Below are 19,401 nucleotides of genomic sequence, written 5' to 3'. Positions count from 1 at the left end.
CTTCCTCCTATGGGAAGATGATCATGTCTGAAATAGTCTTTTTTTTTTTTTTTTGGCTTCTTTCTTGCCCCACCCTCCTTCTTATAAAAACTTTCCATTTTGTACAACTCCTCAAAGCATCTCTATATTTGCTAGATGGGATGTTGCCTGATTCATGAATCTTTTAATAAAGTCAATCAGCTCTTCAAATTTACTTGGTTGAATTTCGTTTTTTATCACTTTGGGCTAATATTGGGCCTAATTTTTCTTTTTCTTTTCTTTTCTTTTTTTTTCGGGCCTAATTTTTCAACTCGAATTCAGAGAAGATCCTGGAATCTCTCTCCCTGCCTCAAATTACTCCTTTTGGGACAAAGTCAAGAGAGGCCTCCTGATCATTTCCATTGGAATGATTCCCACTTGCATGGGTCTGGTTGGCAGCTTTGAAATCCAAAACCCAGCTTTGTGAAAACTCCGAAGTGAGTAAGGCCCAGGGACTGACTCAAGTCACCAAACACATAAGAGATGAATGTATAAACCCAAATGCCAGTGCATCAGTTTACCGTACAAAATATTACTATTGAAGGAGCTGGACCCTCAAGTTTACTGGTCAGTGTCTACTTTATCCTTATATTTGAAGCTTTCAGCACAGGGCTGGGCTCAGAGTTTAATAAATATTGATGTTTATTGAAGATTGAATCCAAAGTGAATTTAAAGTGAGTTTGTATCTCTTTTTCCTTGGCTCAATTTGCTTTCCATTACAGTGACAGTTTAAACACTGAGAGCATTATTTACTGGCTTTGTTGTTGTTGTTGTTGTTGTTGTTGTTGTTGTTAAGCAAGAAGCAGAGAGGAAGCAGTTTTCCTCTGGGATTAATTTAGTTGTTTCTGAGACTTGTACCCCATCAGGGGCTTCAAATGGGTTTGTCTAAAATGGAGCCATAGGTCTTGGTGAGCCGGCTGAAAGAAGCTCCCGAATCATTCCAAATAACAAGGAGTTTGTCCATGGTGGCGTTTTTTTTCCCCTAGATGTTAGGACATTAGTTCCCCAGTTTCTATAGACTGAATCTTTGTGTTCCTCCAAAATTCATATGTTGAAACCTATTCCCCAATGTGATGCTATTTGAAGGTGGACCTTTGGGAGATGATTAGGTCATGAAGGGGAAACTCTCATAGATGGGGTTAGTAGGTTAGTACACTTATAAAGGAGACCCCAGAGGCACACCTTGGTGGCTCAGTCAGTTATGCATCCAACTTTGGCTCAGGTTATGATATCACAGTTCGTGGGTTTGAGCCCCGCATCAGGCTCTGCACTGACGGTATGGAGCCTGCTTGGGATTCTCTCTCTTTCTCTCTCTCTCAAAACAAATAAATAAACTTTAAAGAGAGAGAGAGAGAGAAAGACCCTAGAGAGCTCCCTGCTCCTCTGTCAGCACAAAAGGACCGAGTGAGAAGGTGGCTGTCTATGAACCAGACACCAGCTCTGCTGACACCTTGATCTTAGACTTCTCATCCTCCAGAACGGTGAGAAATAAATTTCTGTTGGTTATAAGCCACCCAGTCTCTGGTATTCTGTTATAGCAGCCTGAATGGACTAAGACACCAGGGCTTCTGTGGATTGCCCAGGTCAGAAGCTTAAGCAATGGTCCTCTTGCTCTCTTACCACCCGGTCATCACCAAACCTATAGATTCCACCTCCTCAATATCCCTTGACTCTGTGCAATATTTCCTCAGTACCACCGGTATGGCCCAGGTCACCCTAATCTCTCATCTGGACCCAGGCGGTGACCTCTCATTTTGTCCAGGTCCAATCCCTTGCCCACATGGCAGCCAGGGTGATCTTGTTCAAGCACGAATGGACCATGTAGTTCCTCTGATTAGCATGATCTCATGGCTCCCATTGCCATGTCTGTATCCATGTCCACATTCCTTGGCCTGGTGTACACAAACCTCTCTTCCCCCGCTCCCTGGTGCACACTCCACCCTGGCCGAGCTGAACTGTACCAGGCACACGCTTCCCCCATCTGCACCTGCTGCTTGCTCCACCTTCTTCCCCACCCCCAGCACCTGCAAATCCCCTGCCTGGCTGACTCCTCTTCGTCTCCAGGTATCACCTTTGGCATCACTCTTCCTTCCCTCTCCCTGTCTGGGTCACGTTGTCTCTTCCACATGCTCTTCTACGAGTCCTGTGCTGCCCTACCAAGCGCACTGTGCTGCAAATGCCTATTTGCTGGTCTGGTCTGCCTATGGATTGAGTTTCTGGAGGGCAGAAGCAGAATCCTAATAGCCACTGTGTCCCAGCCTCTGGTACAGTGCCTGGCAAATAACAGTTACAAAAACAACAGTAAATGTAATGGCTGCCACTTACTATTTACTGCAGGCCGGTCGTGGCGTTACGAGCTTCGTGTGGGTCATCTCATCTAACGTTTGTTGGGGAGGCTGCGGTCCCCTTTCAGGAATGAAGAACGTATTCCCCCAGATGCTGAGAATACTACAGGAAGACGGATCTCATTTGTCCTCTGGGGACTGGCTTAGCTGACGAAAACTGCATCCAGGGACTGATCTACTGAGGGGCCTTAGGGCCCTGCCCTTCTTGGTTCAACTCAGGGTAGGGCTAACAAGCTCTCCCATTTCCAGAGTGTTCTCTGGGTTGCTTGCCACTTTCCTTGGGACTGCATCAGAGCTCAGCTCTCTCTGCCCATTCCTGCTTCCTGCTCTCCCTTTTACAGGGGTTGCTCTTAAAAGGACTCCCTCAAGAAGCCCTGCTCGCTAACTTCTGTCTCAGTCTGCTTCAGAGGAACCAAACCTGGAACAGACCTCTCCATAGCCCTACGGGAGGGTATTATTATGATTCTCCCTTTGCAGATGAAGCAGTTAAGGTTTAGAGCTGCTTATGTAAGTTGCTCAGTGTCACAAAGCTCATGATTTGTAAAGGTGGGGTTTGAATTCAGGCAGTTGATTCTAGAGCTCACGCTACTAACCAGGCACTCAGTAAATATAAGTGGATCATGGCTTAGACCTACCAGTCACCAAGGAAAACATTTAAAAAGCTACAATTCAGAAACAAAGTTTTTCTCAGTGCTGAGAAAACAAGAACAGCAACCAGCCTGCTGTGGCAGAGCACAAGTCAGGCCCCTGGATGACCAGGCCGGGCCGGGCCGGGCCTGCCTGGCTCACGGCACAGGTCACAGAGGGTAGGCTCACGGCTGGCTATAAGGGTGAGTTCCAAATGCAAATGTCACCTAGAAGATTTCAGTGTCTGAACAATTTAATCCATTTCTAATGGAACACATGGGCCGGCATAAGAGAACAGCCAGTTCTCCCTGATCTGTGCAGTGCTGATCATCCCAGATCATTTTTGTTGGCTGTTGGGATGTTATCAGAAATCAACTCATGCAGCCACGCACAGCTTTACCAGTCAACCCCTCCCAGTGTGACCCTTCTGCTGTGGGCAGCCTAGACGAGGAAAGCCAGGGACACCTAGATGGAAGCTGTGACCTCTCTCAAATGTCCTGATGGCCAAGTGCATCAGGGGAGAGAAGCCACAGGCAGTAGGTGTTAGAGCAGAGAGGGAATAGAAGATGCTATAAAGGCCTTGATGGCAGGCTCTAAAAATATACCTGGGCGGAGGGGGAGGGGAAAAAACGGATACAGTTGGCTCTTGAACAGCATGGGTTTGAACTGTGTGGGTCTAGTTAGACACGGATTTTTTTCAGCAGACACAGTACAGGATTGTATATGTATTTTCTCTTCCTTATGATTTTCTTAACATTTTCTTTTCTCTAGCTCACTGCATTGTAAGAATTATAGTATGGAATACATACGACATAAAAAATACGTGTTAATCGACTGTTTAGCTTATCAGTAAGGCTTCTGGTCAACAGTAGGCTATTCATAGCTACGTTTTGGGGGAGTCAAAAGTCATACACAGTTACATACCGAGCGGGGGCAGTACCCCGAACTCCCATGTTGTTCAAGGGCCAACTGTATGGCTTAGCCGGAGAATTTTAAATTTCAGCACTAACCTTGCATCTGTTTGTTATTAAAAGTTAAAGTCCACCTGCTCAAGTCCAGCTGCCCTGTGCCCTCTGACCTCCTGTGGCGAGTACGTTCTGTACCAGGGGTCTGGGCCTTTCATCATAAACTATGCTGTTCTGCTCTTTATCTTCATACTCTCCTGAAAGGATTGAAGAAGCCATGGAAATGGGGACTCGAGCATCAAAAGCTAAACTTTTTAAAAGATGTTATTTTGGGGGTGCCTGGGTGGCTCAGTCAGTTAATCATCTGACTCTTGATTTTGGCTCAGGTCACAATCCCAGGGTCGTGGGACCAAGCCCCACATCAGGCTCTGTGCTGACAATGTGGAACCTGCTTGAGATTCTTTCTCTCCCTCTCTTTCCCTGCCCCTCCCTCACTCATGCACACGCATTCTCTCTCTCAAAATAAATCAATAAACTTAACAAACAAAAAAAGACTTCATTTTTAAAAAAATAAGCCTGGGTGCTCAGTCAGTTACATGTCCTATTTCAGCTCAGGTCATGAGCTCTCAGTTCATGAATTCGGGCCCCACATTGAACTCTCTGCTGACAGCACAGAGCCCGCTTGGGACCCTCTATCCCCTTCTCTCTCTGCCCCTCTCTCACTTGTTCTCTCTCTTTTTCTCTTTCCTTCTCAAATAAATAAACTTTAAAAAATAAATAGGTTAAAAATTTTTGAATTTATTTTATTTGCGAGAGAGAGAGAGAGAGAGAGAGAACATGGGTGGGGGAGGGGGGCAGAAGGAGAGAAAGAATCCCAAGCACGCTGCACGCAGAGTGGAGCCAGAGCTGGGGCTCGATCCCACGACTGTGAGATCATGACCTGAGCCCAAATCAAAAGTCGGACACTTAACCGATTGAGCCACCCAGGAGCCCCCAGATTTTATTTTATTTTATTTTATTTTATTTTATTTTATTTTATTTTATTTTATTTTTGTAATGTTTTTATTTATATTTGAAGGAGAGAGGGAGACAGAGCATGAGCGGGAGAGGAGCAGAGAGAGAGGGAGACACAAAATCCGAAGCAGGCTCCAGGCTCTAAGCTGTCAGCACAGAGCCCAATATGGGGCTTGAACCCACAAACTGTGAGCTCATGACCTGAGCCGAAGCCGGACGCTCAACCGACTGAGCCACCCAGGCGCCCCAGATTTTATTTTTTAAGTACTCTTTACACCCAATGTGGGGCTGAAACTTACAACTCCAAGATCAAGAGTCACATGATCGGGGCGCTTGCGTGGCTCGGTCAGTTGAACTTCCGACTCTGGCTGCAGTTCAGGTCATGTCTCACAGTTTCATGAATTTAAGCCCTGAGCTTGGGATTCTCTCTCTCTCTCCCTCTCTCTCTCTCTGCCCCTCCCCTACTTGTGCTGTCTCTGTCTCTCTCAAAATAAATAAATAAACTTAAAAAAAAAAAAAAAAAAAAAAAGAGTCACATGCTCCACTGACTAAGCCAGCCAGGTACCCCGAAAGCTGAATTTTTAACATATCAAGTGCTGTGCTAAGCAGGTCAGGATCTGATCTTATTTATTTTGCCCAGCAAACCTAACAGGCATTAAACCCATTGCACAGATGAGAAATTGGCTTAGAGATGTTGACTAACTGGCCCCCATTTACACAGCTGACCAGCAGGGAGAGCCAGGGTTTGAAACCAAGTCTGTCTGATCCCAAGGCCTGTGCATAACCGTAAGGTTAAGCCCTCCTTTACCATTTGCTTCTTCTCCATTCTTGGCGAGTCCAAGCTGAACGGCTGTACTAGGTTGGATAGTGTTCCCCCCAAAATTCATATCCACCAGGAACCTCAGAATATGACCTTACAGTTTGTAGGTGGACTCAAGATGACATCATACTGGATTAGGCAGGCCCTAATATGATGACCAGTATCCTTATAAGAGGAAAATTTGGACACAGAGACATATGGGGAGAAGGCCTGGTAAAGATGGGAGTCAAGATTGGAGAGCTGTGTCTATGAACCGGGGACTTCCAGCAAACACCAGAAGATGGAAGAGGAAGGGTCCTCCCCTAGAGTCTTCCGGAGGGAGCATGGCCCTCCCCAAACCTCAATTTCCAACTTGTAGCCTCTGGAACGTGGTGAGACAATACATTTCTGTTGTTTTAAGCCACCCACTTGGTGGTACTTTGTTTTTTATTTTTTTTAATTTTTTTTAATGTTTATTTATTTTTGAGAGAGAGAGAGAAAGAGAGAGAGTGTGAGTGGGGTAGGGGCAGAGAGAGAGAGGGAGACACAGAATCCGAACGAAGCAAGCCCCAGGCTCTGAGCTCGAACTCACAAACCGTGAGATCATGACCTGAGCTGAAGTCGGACGTTTAACCAACTGAGCCACCCAGGCGCCCCTGTGGTACTTTGTTAAGGCCGACCTGGAAAACACATACAGCAGCCGTACCATCAGTCTTTGTCACCCAACTCAAAGGTAGCTTCCTTTGGAGAAGCACCCTTTGGAGCGTGACCAAAAAATTGTTTCATTTGCCCCTCATCAAGCACAGTGGTGCAGGGAGGAAGCCTTTCTCGATTGTTCGTCTCCCCACCAAGCAAAAATCAACCCTCTTCCTGTCTGAGGAACTACTATCTCCCCAGAAGGGTATTAAACTCGCAACTCATTGGAAGTAAACTTCTTATATATGGTTTTATTTTTATTTACTTATGTATTTATTTTAAAATTTTAATTTCAGTATAGTTAACATGCAGTATTATATTTGTTTCAGGTATACAATGTAGTGATTCAATAATTGTATATATATCAGTCAGTGTTCATCATGATAAGTGTACTCTTTTTTTTTAAGTTTGTTTGTTTGTTTAGCACAAGCTGGGGAGGGGCAGAGAGAGGGAGAAAGAGAATTCCCAAGCAGTTTCCAGGCCATCAGCACAGAGCCGGATGTGGGGCTCGAACTCACAAACTGTGAGATCATGACCTGAGCTGAGCTCAAGAGTTAGACACTTAACCAACTGAGCCACCCAGGTGCCCCATAAGTGTGCTCTGAATCCCCTATACCTATTTCACCCATCCCTCCCACCACCTCACCGCTGGTAACCATCTGCTTGTTCTCTAGAGTTAAGAGTCTGTTTTTAGTTTGCCTCTTTTTTGCTTTGTTTGTTTTGTTTCTTAAGTTCCACATAGGAGTGAATCATATGGTATTTGTCTTTCTCTGACTGACTTATCTCACTTAGCATAGTCTGCTCTAGATCCATCCATGTTGTTGCAAATGGCAAGATTTCGTTCTTTTGTATGGCTGGGTGGCTGAGTAATATTCCATTGTGTATATATACCCCATTTTCTTTATCTGTTCATCTATCGATGAACACTTGGTCTGCTGCTATAATTTGGCTACTGTAAATAATGCTGCAATAAACACAGGGGTGCATATATCTTTTCAAATTTCTTTTCACATTCTTTGAGTACATACCCAGTAGTAGACTTACTGGACCATATGATAGTCCTATTTAATTTTCTGAGGAAGCTCCATACTGTTTTCCACAGTGGCTGTGCCAGTTTGCATTCCTATCAACGGTGCACGAGGATTCCTTTTTCTCCACATCCTCACCAACACTTGTTGTTCTTGTGTTTTTTATTTTAGCCATTCTGACAGGTGCGAGGTGATATCTCATTGTGGTTTGGGCTTGCATTTCCCTGATGATGGGTGATGTTGAGCATCTCTTCATGTGTCTGTTGGCCATCTGGATGTCTTTTTTGGAGAAAAATCTGTTCATGTCTTCTGCACATTTTAAAATTAGATTATTCATTTTTTTGGTGTTGAGTTGTATAAGTTCTTTATGTATTTTGGATACTAACCTTTACTCGGATATGTGATTTGCATATACCTTCTCCCCTTCTGTAGGCTGTCTTTTAGTTTTGTTGATTGTTTCCTTTGCTGTGCAGAGGCTTATATGTTTTTATTTTTTAGTTCTTAATATTTATTTCTGTTTTGGGAGAGTGCAAGCAGGGCAGGGACAGAGAGAGGGGGCAGATGATCTGAAGCAATCTCTGTGCTGACAGGCTGACAGCAGTGAGCCCGATGTGGGGTTTGAACCCATGAACCGTGAGATCATGACCTAAGTTGAAGTCAGATCCTCAACCGACTGAGCCACCCAGGCGCCCCGAGGCTTATGTGTGTTTTTAAATGATGTGTTTTCCTTCTACCAATCAAAACCCTCCAAATTTCAGGGTCAGGTTTCAGTCACGTCCCCCTGACAAAATATAAATGAATAGGTAGCTTATCAAGCCAAAAATCAATAAATAGTGATGGAAATGTAGGGAGGCAGGGGAAAATGTCTAGTTATCCATTTAGCCATTCACCCCAGTAAACATTTGAGGACCAATCTCTAGGAATATAATAATGAATAAAATGTAGACTTGGCTCTTTTTGTGGACGTGAGAACCCTGTGAATATTAAATTACATTACAATGTGGTAAATGATGTCGCAGAGATAAACTATTTGTAGAGACCAAAAGACAGAGCAATTGACCCAGCCCAGTGAATCTGGCAAGGTTTCTGGGAGGAACAAACATTTATGTGATGGGGAAAAAAAAAGTTTTTTAAATTGGTAACACACGTGCAAGATACAGAACACACAAGGCACCGAAGGAAGCTGTACCAGTTTGGCAAGGCTGCTGTAGCAAAGTACTACAAACAGGATGGTTTAGAACAATGGAAATTTGTTGTCTCACTGTTCTGGAAACTAGAAGTCCAAGACAGAGGTATCTGCGGAGCTTGTAGCTTCTCAGGAGGGGGACACCTGTTCCATGCTTCTCTCCCGCTTCTCATGGTTTGCTGAGAATCACTTCGATCTCTGCCTTCGTCGTCACACAGTGTCCTCCCTGTGTGCCTGTCTGTGTCCAGATTTCCCCTTTGTGTAAGGATACATGTCACATTGGATTAGAGACCCACCCTACTCCTGTACGGCCTCAATTTAACTCATTTCATCAGCAGTGCCCCTATTTCCAAAGAAGGTCACATTTTGAGATACTGAGGGTTCGGACTTCAACATATCAATTTTATAGGTCACAATTCAACCCATAGCAGGTACAGAGTCAAAAACAAACCTCCTTCCTTCCGATGCCTCCCAGGTTCCTGCCCTAGAAGCAGCCTGTGTTCCAGGTTCCTGGACATTCTTCCAGGGGTCCTCCATGCATTTACCAACATACATGTGCATATATGCTCTCCCACTCACAAATGTTAGCACACCATGTGCACTGGCACCCTCCTTACTCAAAATTTTCCATATCAGTCCATACAGACCTTCCTATTCCTTTAAGTGGCTGTATAGTAGTCAATTTATTTAACTGGTCCTCTATTCGTAGACTTTTAGATAGTTCCCGGTCTTCTGCTCTTCCAAACAATGCCGCAATGCATATTCTTGGGCACACGTCATTTTGCATGAATGTACAAGTACATCTATCTATTAATACCTGGAAGCGGAAGTGCTTGGTCATCGGACCAGTGCATTTTAAAATTTGAGATGTTTTGCCAAATTGCTCTCCAAGGAGGTCAGAGAAGGTGAGCCTTGTATCAGCAGTGTCCACGGTGTCTGTCTCCCCGCGATCTTACCAGACTGCATCATCTAATGTTCTGATCTTCGCCAGTCTGATATATCCTCCTTGTACTTTTAATTTGCATTTCTATTATTGTGAGTGTAATTGAGCATCTTCTCATGTGTTTAAGAGACATTTGGAATTTCTTTTCTTTGAACAGTCTGTACCTATCTTTTGCCCATTTTGCCTATTTTTCTACTGGGACCGAGGAGGAATGAGAAAGATTTTTACACATGCAGAAGGAATTTTAAATGGGAACCAGATAATTGCAAGTATACACAGATGGGGGCTGGCATTAAAAAATGGCTTGAGGACCTACCCACTCCCCAGCTGCTTGAGATTTCCGGCCCAGGCCTCCCTCCTTCTTCCAGTGTAAGCAGCAGCCTGCTTGGGAACCAATGGGAAGCCTGAGAGCTGGTTTCTGGGTTTAGAATTGAACATTTGAGCTTGAACTATGAACTGGCTGGGAAAGCAGTAGCCTTCTTCTGAACCTGGTTGATCTCAGGGGGGCTGATCTAAGCTTTGGGGTTGGGGGAACAGGTAAGAGGTGGAACTTTTGCATAGGATTAGTAATAGGGTCGAGAGAAAGATGAAGCTTGAAACACGTATATAGGTCATAAAAAGATGGTCAAGGATGCGGGTCAGAAATTTCTCCTAGGCCACAATAAGCTTTTGTGTTGTTCTTTTGTCTTTCTTTCACTTGCTGGGGCTCTGCTGAGTTCAAATCCAAATGAATAAACGTTTCTTTTTTTTTTTTAATGTTTATTTTTGAGAGAGAGAGAGAGAGAGAGAGAGAGAGACAGAGTGCGAGTGAGGGAGGGGCAGAGATAGAGGGAGACACAGAATCCAAAGCAGGCTCCAGGCTCCGAGCTGTCAGCACAGAGCCCGACGCAGCACAAGAACTTACGAACTACAAGATCGTGATCTGAGCCGATGTCCGACGCCTGACTGACTGAGCCACCCAGGCGCCCATGAACAGACACTTCTATCTACATCTATTATTATCTTGGAAAGTGTGACTGAGTCTGGCTGAAGAGTCATTTTCAGAGCAGAGAACAGATCAGTGCTGTGCTTTGGGATGACTGCTGCCCTGTGATTTGCACTCTGGGGATTAAGCAGATGTTGGTCACACATCCTCTGTTGTTCTCAGAAGATGCATGAGGTCTCACGTCAAGTCTCACTTGTTCAAGTGAGTCTCATTGTTCTGTCTTCCACTCTTGGGGGACTTATTGAATGCTCCCTGACAATAATCTCTGAAGTAGGTCCTGGGAGGATTCAGACATACAAGAGCTAACCCGTGCCTTCCAAGATGGTAGACGCTAGTAGGGAAATAACACTACTGTGATGGCTAGTTTTACGTGTCAACTTGGCCATGGTGCCCAGACATTTGGTCAAACATTATTCTAGATGTGTCTGTAAGGATGTTTTCTGGATGAGATTAAGGTTTAACCAGTGGACTTTGAGTAAAGCTGATTCCCCCCTACAATGTGGGTGGGCCTTATCCAATCAGCTGAGGGACTTAAGAAAACAAAGACTTACGCCTCTTGAGCAAGAAGGAGTTCTGCCAGCAGATTGCCTTTGGACTGGGACTGCAACTCTTCTCTGCATCCCCAGACTGCTCCCCTGCAGATTCTGGACTCGCACCTCCATAATCATATGATTATGGAATATATCTCTCAACACACACATGCACGTACACACACACACACACACACACACACACTCACATACACACACTGTTGGTGCTATTTCTCAGGAGGACTGTGACTAATCCAATGACTAGTGAGTGGCATTAGCTTCAAGGTAGTGTGTGACTCAACACAGGTGGGGGGAGATGCTGAAAGGAGGGAGGAAGTGAGGGCCCCTGCAATCAGGGAGGCCTTGAACAAGAACTGAAGATTTATTTGAGCAGGATTCTAAAGCAAGGTCAAGTTTGAATAGGTAGAAAAAGGAGGAAGGGCTTGTGGGAGGGGAAATGTGTGGAACTAGACCCAAGCAGGGGACCAACCTCAGAGACACAGGTGCTTCTAGCACGGGGTGCCTTCTCCATGGGGCTGTCAAGGGTCGCGCTTGTTAGCGGGAGTATGAGTCTAATGCCTGTCTCCCTCTCGGGCCATAAACTGGTGTCTCCCCATGTCCACCTAAATCCATTAACACAAGCCAATGTTGAGTAAAGATTTGTGGAATGAATGAAATCACCTTGTACTCCTATTGAATTATAACCTAAGGCAGAATTAATTCCCTGCCTTGTACCAAAAGGGGTCAAGAAATGGCAATGACTCTTGTAAGAATCACTTTGTTCCCAAGTGGGGAAATTATTTTGTTTCTTTCCATTTCAAAATACATACTGATAGGGGCGCCTGGGTGGCTCAGTCCGTTGAGAGCCTGACTTCTGATTTCCACTCAGGTCATGATCTCACAGCTCATGAGATCGAGCCCCACGTCAGGCTCAGCACCGACAGCACAGAGCCTGCTTGGGATTCTCTCTCTCTCCCTCTGTCTCTCTCTGCCTCTCCCTCTTGTGTGTGTGCCCACTCTCTAACTAACTAAATAAATGGAAAAACACCAAAACAAAAACATACTCATACGTAATTCAGACAACGCAGAAAAACAGAAAATAGAACATCTATAGTTCTGTTGCCCAGAGACAAGATGTGAAGGAAATAACGTTAACTCACTGTTCACTGTAAAATGTGACACCTTATTTTTGTTGCCACCTTATCAGATCTTTCCTAGCTTTTGAACCAGAACTCTCAGATTAACTGACCACCTACTATTATGTGTTAGGGACTCAAGTACAAAGGTAAAGTAATCAGACGCAGGTATCCCTGCCTTCTCAGAGTGTCTAGCTGATTAGAGAAAGTTCTCTAGCTTTTCCCCACTTTAGTGTTTCTTTGCCACCTCTTGGCTACTGGACACAAGCTCTTTTGTTGTTTCTGTACTTGAATACATGTTTTTATTTCCCTTTCCAAGGCTGCGGTGAACAAATCTCTGAGAGCATTTCTCTGAAACCATTTCCATTTTCTAAAAAACAAGTTGTTCAGTTGGAAGGGCCCTTTTATTTCCTTCCTTAGATCCCTCTGGAAGCTTGGCTTCCTTAGTTTAATGAAGTTTTCCTTTTTTTTTTTTTTTGGTTGTTATTTGCATTTAAAGATTCCATCCTTCTACTGGGCAGTAACTATTCACTCTGACAGGCCAAACTGGTTTACTTTTTATCACTTTTCACTAACAAAAAGAAGCATTATTCTTGGTAAATAGAGAGAAATAATTAGGATCATTCCCTTTATGTTTGATTTTTTTCTTAATGTTAGTAATCTTTAAGTATGTGTATTTACATATCCTTGTTTAAACATGTTTTTAATTTAATTTAATTTTTTTAAACATTTCAAACAATTTTTTAATGTTTATTTTTGAGAGAGAGAGAGCGAGAGAGAGAGAGAGAAAGCACGAGCAGGGGAGGGGCAAAGAGAGAGGGAGACACAGAATCCAAAGCAAGCTGCAGACTCTGAGCTGGGGCCAAAGTTGGATGCTTAACTGACTGAGCCACCCAGGTGCCCCGAACAAGTTTAAAATTTTAAACTCATGTATAAATGAACATTGCACCCCATAAGCCTTAACCTGGCCTTTCTTTGCATTCTTTAGGGTAGTTCTAATAGGGCATAGGTTAGAGGTTAACCCACTTGACCTGGGAAAAACCTGTTCTGATTTGCCATAATCCCTCTGTGTCTCAGGTTAATTTTATTCAGATCCTATGGATTGTCCATGAAGCTATGCCATACTGTTGACGGGCCCGAAGAAGGCAAGATGGACTCGTGAGCTGGTTGGGAAGACTGTGCCCTCTAGGACGGGGGGGGCCCCCTGGGAGTCTGTACGGTATTGCAGCCCACAGCTCTTGGCTGGTAAAGGTGTCTTGGAAAGTTGGGAAAAGCATTTGCTAATTAATGGCAGCCTGTGGTGCAAACAGCAAGCGGGTCCTAAGACAACAGAAGCCAAGCTTTGCTTGTGCTGGGTTCAGTCACCGACCTAATAATGTGGGAGAGGAGGCCAGCGAGTAGGTTTTCTTCTTTGTTTTTTTTTTAAGTTTATTTATTTTGAGAGAGACAGATGGAGAATGTGCACAAACATGGGAGGGGCAGAGAGAGAGAGGACAGAGGATCCAAAGTGGGCTCTTTGCTGACAGCAGAGAGCCTGACATGGGGCCCAAACTCATGAACCACAAGATCATGACCTGAGCTGAAGTCAGACGCTTAACTGACTGAGCCACCCAGATGCCCCCAGTTTTGTTGTTAATATAAAGGGCAGAACTAGATTTTGTGGTCAGAATTTTAAAAACTTACCGTTTTCTCTCCAATTACAAAAGCACTTTATATACTCTCTATAAAAGTCGGGAAACACAGAAGTCATAGAAGAAAACAAGAATCTCACGAACGGGTGGGAACTTTTAAGGAAACAGAATTGAGGTTGAAACGGGGAAGAACTTGCCAACAATTAGGAGCAAGCTCCCAGTCACCGGCAGTATTAACAGAGTGGGAGACTAGATGGCCAGCCTCTCAAAGGGCCGTCCTGCTCTGATTTGGGGACAGGACAGCCTGTCCTCAGCCTGCTGGGGTCTCACTGGCATGCTCCATCACCCCCACCCTGCCCCCACAGAGCAAGGGAGGGCAGAGGGAAGCGGGACTCTGCAGAGTAGCATTTGCAGAAGAGGGTCAGGTCCTGAGGAAGGAACACCACATCCGTTTGTTCATTTGTTCGCTCATTCATTCGCAATTCTTTAAATATTTATTGAGTGGCTGCTGCAGGCTGGGCCCAACATCAAGCTCTGGGGATGTTTTGTGGACAGCCCCAACTCCAGACCAGGTTCCTACATGGGCATTAAAAATATACAAGTAAGACTGTAATCATAGTAGTTAACACCAAGAAGGAACAGCCCTCCTGGTCCAGAAGTTGGCGAAGGCGTCTCCGAGGAAGTCACATGCCAGCTGACCCTGGGTGGATGAGTAGGAGTTCTCTGAGCTGAAAGAGCGTGAGGAGGAGGCCTGTGTTGGGGAAAGTTGAGGAAGTGAAACAAGACCAGTGTTTTGCAGCAACACGGTGAAGCAGGGCTCTGGCTGATGGAGGAGGCTGGGCCAGATCATGAAGGGCCAGGGAGGCCTGTCTAGGGCTGTGGGATCTTACTCCAAGAGCAACGGGAATTGTTTGCAAATGTTTTTTTTATTTAAAAAAATTTTTTTTAAGTTTATCCATTTATTTTTGAGAGAGAGAGAGAGGTGAGGGTCAGAAAGACAGGGAGAGACAGAGAGAGAGAGACAGAGAGAGAGAGAGAATCCCAAGCAGCCTCTGCACTGTCAGCATGGAGCGCGACTCGGGGCTTGAACTCTTGAACCGCAAAGTCATGCATGACCTGAGCCGAAATCAAGAGTCAGATGCTTAAACAACTGAACCACCCAGCTGCCCCCAGATTAAAAAAAAAAAAGTTTATTCATTTTTGAGAGGGGGTGGGGCATGACAGGGGAGGAGCAGAGAGAGAGAGAGACAGAGAGAGAGAGAGAGAAGGACAGAGGATCCGAAAAGAGCCTGATGTGGGGCTTGAAGTCCTGAACTGTGAGATCATGACCTGAGCTGAAGGTGGACGCTCAATGGACTGAGCCACCCAGGTGCCCCACATTTGCAGAATTTTTTAAGGAAAGGAGTGAGGTCATCAGATGTGTGTTTTTAGGAAATCATTTGGTTGCCGCCATTCTCATTGGAGAATGCCTTGCAGAAAGGCAAGATTAGAGGCCAGGAGGCTAGTTCAGAGGCTAATAGACATTTAAGTGAGAGATGGTGTAGCTGGGACTAAAACAAGCATAATAGTAATGAAGATTAGATTTGATGGAATTTATCACTAAGCACCAGGCACCTGTGTGATTTCATTCAATTCCCACAAACACCTGTGGAGTAGATATTGTTATTACTATTTTATAGATAGCACTAAGGCTCAAAGAGGTTAAGAAACTTGCCCGAGGTCACCCAGTTGGGGAGTTGAGAGCCAGTATTTGAACCTGCTCACTCTGGGTCCAGAGCCTGTGGCTGATTACCATCCATACTGGAGAAAAGCAGATAGATCGAGAGCGTACTTAGGAGTACGAGGCAGCAGATCTCAGTGACTGGAGGCTTTCTTCCATGACCACAGCTGGGTGATCGGTGCCATTTATTATGGCTGGAACAGCTGACTGCAAATGACAATTTGTTATAGGTGCAGCTTAATGGGAGACAAGTCGCAGATCAGCTGATTTGCGCTAAAATAATCCTAATAACAGCAAGCACGTGGAGCTTTCTGTGTGCCAAGCGCTCACAATCTTCTATAAGGATTAATTTGCTTAATCCTCACAAGAACCCTGAAAAGGAGCTGTTAGCGTCATCATCCCTGCTATGGTCTGCTGAATGTTTGTGTCCCCGTAAAATTCATAATATTGAAATCTTAACCCCCAGAGATGATGGTAATAGTAGATGGGGCCTTTGGGATGTGATCAATTCATGAATTGCCCAATAAGAGACTCCAGAGAGCTCCCTAGCCCTCTTCCACGACATGAGGACACGGCTGGAGGGTTCTGGTTGTGAACCAGAAAGAGGGCTTCTACCAGAATGAGACCGCGTGGGCACCTTGGTCTTGGATTTGCAGGCTCCAGAACTGTGAGAAGTAAAATTCTGTTCATTATAAGCAACCCCGTGTGGTTATTTTGTTACAGCAGCTTGAACAGACTAAGACAATCCTTACTTCACAAATGAGAAATAGAGGTGCAGAGAGTGCAAGCAACGTAGCCAAGGTCACACAGTAGAAAGTGTCAGAGCTGGGATACAAGCCCAGGCGGACTGGCTGCAGAGGGACAGGTTCTTAGTCATGAGCCATGCAGCTTCCGGGAATTTCAGCACCATAACAGTCCCCCGACCCAAGGCCAGGCTTCACCAAAGCAACACATTCCTCGGAGTGAAAGCCCAGGAGCTTGCTTTTGCCTCTTAAGTCACACTATGAACGTGGTCCGTGAGACATAAAATTGACCCTAGGCCATTTAAATGATAAAACCTGCAACTCGTATGCCTGGAGTTTGCTCACTGGTATAGGAATCTTGAGTCCCCTGTAAGCTGCTTATTGGCAGGGCCTGAACTGCTAAAAGGGATTTCTTGTCCAGACATTATTTTCTGAATCTGTTAAGGAGGTTGTTTGTAGGAAGATGAGGAGTTATTTGATGAGGAGCCTACAGGGAGACTTTTCTAGGACTTCTGATGAAATCTTTTTGTTATGCAGATGTAGCCTTCTCGGTGCTGAATAAAGCCTTGCTTAATTGGGATGCCTGCAGAATTATATTCGGAGGGGTTGCTATTAAAGGGAAGCAGTTAGGGGCGCCTGGGTGGCTCCATTGGTTAAGTGTCTGACTCTTGGTTTGGGTTCAGGTCATGATCCCATGGTTCGTGGGTTCAAGCCCTACATCAGGTTTTGTGCTGACAGCATAGAACTTGCTTGGGATTCTCTCTCTGCCCTTCCCTTTCTCTCTCAAATAAACTTTTTTTCTTGTCATTTTGTTTTTGTTTTTTCTTTTCTTTTTTTTCTCTCAAATAAACTTTAAAGGGAACCAGTCATTAGGGGGAGAAGTCATTAGTTCTTCATAAACATGGAGGTCTTTTTTAAATGGAGACTACAACCTTCCTCAAATCATACACAGCCCCTGGTGAACTAGAACTTCAAGGGGAGGATGCTTGCATGTTTCAACAAATCTTCAAAGGAAGCCTTGGACCTGGCTTTCCTCCTAAGGTTGCTGCCGGGTGGGCCCTGAGCCACCTGCAGTCCTCACTCTGTCTCGGTGTCATCCACCTTGCCTGCTTTTCTCCCACCCCACCCTGCCTTCCAATTTCACCCTAGAGTCCCACATTCCCTCCAAATCACCTCTGCGGTTCTTTCCTGCCGGAAATGCCATCCTCCCTTCTCTTCGTCTGGATCCTCTCCATCTCATCCTTCAAGACCCTGGCAGGAGTCTTCTTAAGAAGTCTTCCCCAGCTGGGATGACTGGGTGGCTCAATTGGTTAAGCGTCTGACCTTGGCTCAGGTCATGATATCACGCTTCATGAGTTCATGCCCTGCATCAGGCTCTATGCTGACAGCTCAGAGCCTGGAGCCTGCTTCGGACTCTGTGTCTCCCTCTCTCTCTGCCCCTCCCCCACTTGCTCACACACTCACTCTCTCTCAAAAATAAATGAACATTAAAAAATTAAAAAAAAAAAGTCTTCCCCACCTGCCCCAGGTACTTCTAGTACAGCCTTATCATAAACAAATTATAAATCTGGTTATGGGCATCTTCCTCTTTAAACAGAGAGGCCAGGGATCAACGTATTTGTCCTCGTTTTTCTTCCTTCTCCCCAGCTGTTGCCCCTCTGTCTGGCACCATGTCTGTGGGGCAATAGTCATGCTGGGCAGACTGGGCTTCCTCTGTCTCCAGCCCCCACCTCACTATGTCATCTTAGAGAGACTGTCCTGGCCACTGTGCTCAAGTGTCCATGTTTTGGGCCATGTGAACCCTGACCCCCTCACCAAAATGTCTGGGGTAGAAGCAGATCCCCAGACTTTAACCCATAGGCTGCCATGTAACCTGTGATGACCTGGGTCAAAGATAAACTGAGCCATCAGGCTCTGCTTTTAGGAATGGAGAGCAGAAACATGGAAATAACTGACGGATGACAGGAGGGGTGTGACATGAAGGGGAGAGAACAAGAAGACAGGGATGTCTGCCACTAAAGTGCCCAGAACTGCCTTGGCTCCGGGGTACCCTCCAGCTCCTGTTTCTAAGAAGCCCAACTGTGGCCACTATTCTGGATTCCTGAGCCCCAGATCCCCTTTTGGTAGCCAGCCTCCAGGATGACCCTCCCTGGTCAGCACCTCCTGGTACTTCCCATACACAGTCCCCTTCCACATTGCATGAGGCTGACTTGTGAGACCAATAGGATACTGCAGAAGAGAGGGTGTGTGACTCCCAAGATAGAACGTAAAAGACATTGTAGGGGCACCTGGGGGTGGCTCAGTCGGTTGAGCATCAGACTCTTGATTTCGGCTTGGGTCATGATCTCACGGTTTGTGAATTCAAGCCCTGCACTGGGTTCTGTGCTGACAGCGTAAAGCCTACTTGGGATTCTCCCGTCTCCATCTCTCTCTTCCTCTCCCTCTCCCTTTCTCCCTCTCCCTCTCCCTCTCTCTCAAAAATAAATAAACATTAAAAAAAAGAGATTGTACATTCTGCCTTAGTCTCTTGAATCACTCTCTCTGGAGGAAACCACTTGCCATGTTTGAAGACATTGTTTGAAGACAAGCAGCCTTGTAGAGAGGCCCATATGGGGAGCAGCTGAGGCCTCCCGTCAACACCTCGCACCGACTTGTGAGTCACCTGGGAAGTGGCTCCATCCGCCCCAGCCAAGCCTTCCAATGACTGCATGAAACCCTGAGCCAACACCATCCAGCTAAATTGTTCCCAAATTTTTAATCCACAGAAACCATGTGAAATAATAAATATTTGCTGTTGGTTTGAGCCATTAAATTTGGGGGTAATAAGTTATGCAACAAAAGCCAACTAATAAACCTTTTTGTTTCTTTACAATGAAAATCCCTTGCGTTGGCTTGTGTGTAAACGCTGGCTATTTACTCACTGCTGCCTTGTGTGGTTGGTGGGTTCCCATCCACATACGAGGGGCAATTTCTGCTGAGATGAACATCTGCTCCAAGGGAAGTATAGAAGACTCTCTCTCTCTCTCTCTCCCCTCTCTCTCTGTCTGCCTCTCTCCTTCTCCTTCTCTCCCTCTCTGTATTATATATCCCAATAA

This window comes from Panthera leo, chromosome D2, assembly GCF_018350215.1.
Source record: "Panthera leo isolate Ple1 chromosome D2, P.leo_Ple1_pat1.1, whole genome shotgun sequence".
NCBI lineage: Eukaryota > Metazoa > Chordata > Mammalia > Carnivora > Felidae > Panthera > Panthera leo.
The sequence above is the reverse complement of the archived record's forward strand: the minus strand, read 5'-3'. Positions refer to the sequence as shown.